Source organism: Dermacentor silvarum, chromosome 4 (genome assembly GCF_013339745.2).
Source record: "Dermacentor silvarum isolate Dsil-2018 chromosome 4, BIME_Dsil_1.4, whole genome shotgun sequence".
Classification (NCBI taxonomy): Eukaryota; Metazoa; Arthropoda; class Arachnida; order Ixodida; family Ixodidae; genus Dermacentor; species Dermacentor silvarum.
In genome coordinates, this window is record NC_051157.2 from 51,890,435 (window position 1) to 51,897,474 (window position 7,040).

Consider the following 7,040-nt stretch of genomic DNA (forward strand, 5'->3'; position numbering starts at 1 on the left):
GTTCTCAATATCACTGCCCTCCGAACTCCAGAGAAGCCGGCCGAAGAGACGCCACATTAAGTGGACTAGGGCTGCGGTCACAGTGGGAGCAATTGACAAAAGCGTGCCGTAAGGCTTTCTCAATCTGGCTTCACGGCCATAATTCACAAAGCTACTAATGCGTAAAATTAGGTTACGCTTGGCACTCACCCAGGCGTTTTTCTTATTTCTTTTCTTTTTCTTTTTTTTTTTATATACACGATAACCGGACACCATAGGCAGCATTTCGGTCAAAGGTGAATCGACGTTACCTACGGACACCTTCATAATCCCGAGTTCTTCAATTCGAAACCACAAAACTTATCTCGCATAACAGCACTTCGTCACTGGTCAGAACAACGAGTGGGGGCCAATCGCGATAGCCGAAGTTGCGGTAGTGGAGGCACCGTCCAATCACGAATCGCACTTGCGTAAATAAAGATTAGTTTGTGGAGAGCTATACATATGTAGTGGCGGGCAGACCTCGCGAGGATTATGGGAACTGGGTATGAACGACTTTTTCGGGTGTAATCTTCTTAGATGATGACAGCCGCGATTTAACTGCATGAATGCCAGTAGGCGCAAGAGCTCGTCACATTATTGGAAGAAAAAGTTGAGCTAAAGAGAGGGTCTTTTGGAAAACGTATGTCGAGAGCGTGTGAAAGTATGAAATCGTCGAAGAATCCAGAACTTTGCAAGGCGTGTTGAAGGGTCGTCACGTCGATATCTGTTCTCACCACAACGCGTTAAATGAGGGGAATCGTATTTGTGGCTCGTGTTTATAGTTCCTTTTGAAGGCGTTATTGCTGTGCTGCGTTCGATATACTTGCCGTCTGACTGCTGGGTGCGTGGTAAAGGTTCCTCCGCGCTGGGAAATATCTGCCATTTCTTCTCTGCTTAGATAAATGTTCACGACAGCCAAAAAGCCAGCGGAAGTGAAATAAACACCCAAATACTTTAGGACGTATGGACAGAACTCTAGTCTTGATCTTGAAGTGTCGTACATTTGCTGTTAAGTCAGTGCACATCCTGCGATTGTCTAACAGCCAAGCATTGTTTCGCGCGCGTTTTTAATGCAAAACAGCGCGAAGGGCGCGCCTAACTAAAAGCCAGCCAGCCAACCTATCTTTCTAACGGGCGATGCGCCCAAGAACTGTTCAGAAGTGTCACGTGTCACTGTTTTGTTTGTTGATTTCTTTGCGCTATGGGTTGCCCTGCTTGTATAATTTTCGGTGGTATGTAAATATTTCGGGGGGGAAGTAAACACCACTGTGAAGCTCATTAAATGTGTTTCAAAACCCGTGAATGTGTCAGCTTCTTGCTCCCGAGCTCATCTTTTACAGCAACACCCTCCATGGAACTGGCGCAGATATGATATAGGGGTCAGTAAATATGATTGGTGGCGGTAATGGGGGGAGAGGAAGCGGGGGTGGCAGCAACATTTTATTTAACAGGCACTCCAAAAAAAAAAGATTTTTATGCGTTTTTTTTAATATACGCACATACTTCATACATCGTATTACATGTTTGAGTTTCACGCTTACCGTGTGCTGAATACGTTCTTACAGTACATCGGTAACCTATATCACCTCTTACCTGAAAATTGAAATATTTTCTCACCTTCTGCTGGTGAAAGGATTGGACACGTGATGAATTGGGGCAGTCGCCGCCACCCTCTGCCAATAACCTCCTTCCCTCTATGTGCACCCCTGGACTAGAAGATATTTTTGAACTATGCGTTTTTTTTTTCTTTCTTTCAGTCTAATAGCATTGTGATCATTAAATAGTAAGTTTTGCAATGCATCACACTCCCCAACAAAAAATTGGCTGAGGTTTAGCTCTTGTAAATCTAGTTATCATGAGCGAAAGGTTTGTTTGCCTTTATTTTGCAAAGACTATGCTCACAGTGTTTCATTAATGCACGCTTCCGCGCTTGGTAATCTTCTCAATAACGTGCTAATCTGGCCTCCCTTTGCTCTGGTGTTTCAGCAACTAACTTTGCCATTGCTTGAGATTTCGCAACCTGCCATCTAGCTACATCTACTGGATGATTGGATTCAGCCTGTCGCTTGCGCTGTAGCGCACGCACAGACGGCCCAGCCGGCTGTGCGTGCCGAGACTGAGCGACCAAGCGCCGGCGTAGCAGCCCTCGCCTAGTCACGTGGTACCACAGCGGCTATGCTGCGGTACCGTACCGAGTGATGAAAACTGAAGACGACGAAGAGGAGAGAACGCGTGAGAAAAAGGCTCGCGCTAGCGCCATCTTTGAGCAGTCGGTTCAATAAACCGCTACCGGCGGACGCGCAGTCGCTTCGTTCCTTACATTTATGGTGCCGTGAAACCCGGGAGACGACTGGCGTCCTGCACCGACGATGGATCGACTGCGACGCAGCAGAGGCGTACTTCGAGCCGCTGCTACAAGGCTCATCTCGTCCGCTACCGAAGCGCTACAAGCCGAGCATCCTTCGCCATCCGACCTGCAAGTTATTCTGGATGACCTGCAGGACAAGGACTCGGCACTAGCAGCGCTCAACGAGATGATTGCCGACCTCATGGACGATGGTGACGAGTATGAGGCGGAAGCCACCGTCGCTCTGGAGTACCACGACAAGATCCGCAACACCATGAGCCGGGTCCGCTTCATTCTGAATTCTGCTGCAAGAGCCGGAGACAGCGCCACACAGAGCGTTCTGAGCGACACCGCCACCCAAGGCGTCTCCACTCAAGCAAGTTCCCGAGCACCGTTACACCGAGTTGCCCTACCGAAACTACAGGTACCCGTTTTCTCCGGTGAACTTCGCGAGTGGCAGGGCTTCTGGGAACATTTCGAGGCCACGATCCATAACAACCGCGAGCTGTCCGACATCGAGAAATTTTCGTACTTAAGATCATACTTAACCGGAACAGCGAAGCGTGCAATCGAAGGTGTGCGTCTGGCGGAAGCGAACTACGCTGTAGCAGTGAAATTGCTCCAAGAGAGGTTCGGCCGTCATACCGCCCTCGTTGACGACCACATCGACTGTTTACTTGCCATTGCGCCCATTGATCGCTCTTCTCAAGTATCGCAGCTGCGGGAACTCTACGAAGAGGTGCACTTTCGTACAAGCTGCCTCGACAGCCTCGGCGTTCCAGCGTCAGAATACGCGGTCATCCTTCATCGCGTTCTTATGCGATCGCTTCCCGAAGATATCGCTATTCTCTACCGTCAACGCATGAAGGAGACTGAGCCCGATGACGGGGCTACTCCGAGGTCGCGGCAAGAGGAGGTGAGAAAGGTCATGAAGTTCCTGCAGGTGCAAGTCGAGAGCAGAGAAGAGAGCCACGCCTCCCGTTCAAGGTGCCTACCGAAAACTACCTCCGCGGGACAAGGGCGGTGCCGACCTTGTCTACCACCGCCGGTACCGTCAGCATTAGCCTTGGCCGCAGGATCAGCATCGAACGAGCATCCCTGCTGTGTACTGTGTGATGACCGTGACCACACCATAAAGGACTGCCACGCCACTTTGTCAGCCCACGAGATCAGACGCCGGCTTGCTGGAAAGAACTGTTGTTTTAAATGTGGCAGAGAGGGCCATGTAGCACGAATGTGCCGCAACGCCGCGTGGATCAAGTGCAAGTTATGCTCGAAACGTCACCTTTCCGTACTTTGCGCCATATGGAACCAAGATCGCAACTACCCGTCTCCGGAGAGCAGGGATCCACTTGTCCACCATGATCCAACGAAAAGTGTCAAGCCGCCAGTGACAAGTGCTCCAGCTAGTAGTGATATGTCTGCACCTGTCTTGATGCAAACGGCCACAGTTTGGGCGTCCGGAAAACACAATTCCGTGTTAGTTCGACTACTGCTTGACACCGGCAGCCAGAGAACCTTTATTCGACGCGACCTGTCCAAAAGGCTCGACCTGCCTTCCCTCGGGACAGAAGACCTCTCTCTCTGGACGTTTGGCACTTCTAAGTGTTCCCGCCCTTACAGCTGTCGAAGTGTCAAGCTCGAACTTCATAGTCGGTTCGACTCACGTAGCGTCACCGTAGATGCGTTGGAGGTACCGGAAGTCTGCACCGTGAAGACTCCAGCCATCGGACCAGATCTCCTCGCACAGTTGCGTGAACGCAAGATGTTTGTCGCAGATGATAATCGACTGGGCGATCGGCCGATACCGACAATCAGTGTCCTTATAGGATCAGATTGCTATTGGCGCATAGTGACCGGAAGAATAGAACGTCTACGCAGCGATCTATGCGCGGTTGAGACGGTCTTCGGTTGGCTAGTGCAAGGCGTCTACCCAGTAAGGCCCGCCAATGCCTTGCCTAATTGGAACTGCAGCGCATCTGCCCTATTCCTTGCGTGTGAGCGGAATGGGCAAGCCGAACCTGACATTGCTGACCCGACGGAGATGTGGCGACTCGATGCAATAGGGATAACCGACCCTCAGGATACCGCTGGAGTTTGTGACCAAACGGCAATGACTCAGTTCACACAGTACGTGCACAAGGAAGCTGGACGTTACGTGGTTCCTCTGATGATAAGGCACCAGGGAAGACTGACTAGCACCAATCGAAGTGTCGCCGAAAACCGGCTCAGACGCCAGCTTCAGCGCTTCGACGGACAACAGGAGCTACTCCAGGAGTATGACCGCACCATCAGTGAGTACTTCAAAGAAGGTCACGCCGAACGTGTCGACACCTCTCGAGAACCCGAAGCGACGGTTTACTACCTTCCGCACCATGCAGTCATCCGTCGGGAAGCTATCACTACGAAGATACGCGTAGTGTTTGACGCCTCTTCCCATGAACGGGGCGAGTCATCGCTCAACGATATCTTGGACAAAGGGGTGAAACTTGGTGCCGAGCTCTTGCAACTGCTTGTACAGTTCAGGATGAACCCAATTATCCTGACAGCGGACATCCGGAAGGCTTTCCTTCAAATTTCAATCCGACCTGAAGACCGCGACGCTCTCCGCTTTCTATGGGTTGACCGACTGCCCGGCGACGAGGGGAAAATACCTTCCATCGTCGAATGGCGAATGACTCGTGTGCCCTTCGGAGCGTCGTCTAGCCCTTTCCTTCTATCTGCTACTTTGCAGCATCACTTCGAAATGTGGAAAAGGGCTCAGCCAATAATAGCTACACGCCTAAGGACATCATTCTACGTGGACGACCTCGTCATAGGAGCTTCCACTGAAGAAGAGGCCCTCGAAATCTACCGTGCTGCATTAGCCATCTTAGCAGATGCAAGTATGGAGTTGAGAAAGTGGTGCTCCAACTCCAGCGTTCTTTGCCATCAATTCCTGAAGGACAACACTTCTCTCGACACCATTGGAGAAGCCAAAGCAACAACAAAGCTGCTTGGCTTAGTATGGGACCGCGAAGCTGACGATATCGTGCTTACCACCAAAGCCGTTTCCGAGTATGTCGCTGCGCACTCAGCCACGAAACGCACCATTCTGCAGTCATTCGCAAGAATCTATGATCCTTTAGGTCTTATGGCTCCGTTCATCATTCGAGCGAAATTATTGTTCCAGCAGCTGTGGCGTAGGAACTCACCGTGGGATGAGCCATTACCGGAAGACGTCGAGAAACAGTGGGAAGGCTGGACATCCGAACTACCAACGCTCTCCTCGCTGCGAATTCCACGCTGCGTCATCTGTCACAATCCGCGACAGATTTCACCGTTTGAACTTCACCTGTTCTGCGATGCAAGCCCACTGGCATACGGCGTAGCCGTCTACATGCGCTACGAGATCAGAGGAGGAACAGTTAAGGTTCAGCTGCTCATGAGCAAGTGCAGGGTCGCACCGCTGAAGACTACCTCGCTGCCACGCCTAGAGCTGCTTGCGTGCTTGTTGGCTGCCAGGCTTTGGAACTACCTCCGAGGAATTCCAGAGACATCCAGCTGTCAGGGCGTGTTTTGGAGCGACTCATCGATAGCCCTACACTGGATTGCTGCTGACGCGAGACGTTGGGAGACTTTCGTGAGAAACCGTGTTCTCGAAATCCAACGCTTGACTTCGGGGTATTCTTGGAGGCACTGTGCAGGCACCGACAACCCAGCAGATTTGCTCACGCGTGGAGTAGCAGCCCAGTTATTGACGCGCAAGTTTTGCTGGTGGACCGGTCCTACGTGGTTGTCACAGCCCCATTTGCAATGGCCTGCGAATATTTGTTCTGCTCCTTCACCGGAGGCCCTTTCTAGCGAGACCAGTGAAGAGATATCCGCTTGCCCCACCGCAGTAGTGGTACTCTCGTCGCCCCCACACGAGCCATTGCTTGAGGTTGCAAGCTTTGGACGCCTCTCCCGATTACTGCGAGTAACGGCTTGGATCATGCGGTTTCGTCGGAACGCTTCGCAGAACATGCCATCTTGTACCGGACCACTTACGGCGTCAGAGTTGCACCAGGCGGAGATGTATTGGTTGAGGCATGTCCAACACTCCGCATTCGCAATCGAAGTCAAGGCCTTGGAGGAAGAACAACGAGTTCCCAACACCTCCAGTGTGCTGACGCTACAGCCGTTTCTCGACCGTGACAGACTACTTCGTGTAGGAGGCCGACTGCAGCAGCTTAACGACCGAGAGGAATTGAAGCATCCGATCTTGCTTCCTTCAGATCACCGGTTCACCGACCTCTTGGTTGATGCAACACACGTAAGGCTCCTACATGGAGGAGTTCAGCTCACCCTCCTGGACCTTCGGGAACGCTTTTGGATCCTCAAGGGGCGTCGCACAGTGAAGCGCGTTCTGAAAGCGTGCTTAGCATGCCGCCGACGGCGCCTACTTCCCGAAGCTGCCCCTGTAGCACCCTTGCCAAGGGAAAGAATTAGTGAAGCAACACCGTTTGAAGTGGTGGGAATTGACTTCTGCGGGCCACTCTATTGTCGTGCTGAATTACCATCCACTGTAAAAGTGTACATCGTTGTTTTTTCTTGTGCTGTGACGAGGGCAGTACACCTGGAGCTCACCACAGATATGACAGCGCAAGCATTTTTGCTAGCCTTCAGACGCTTTGCAGCACGACGTGGAATT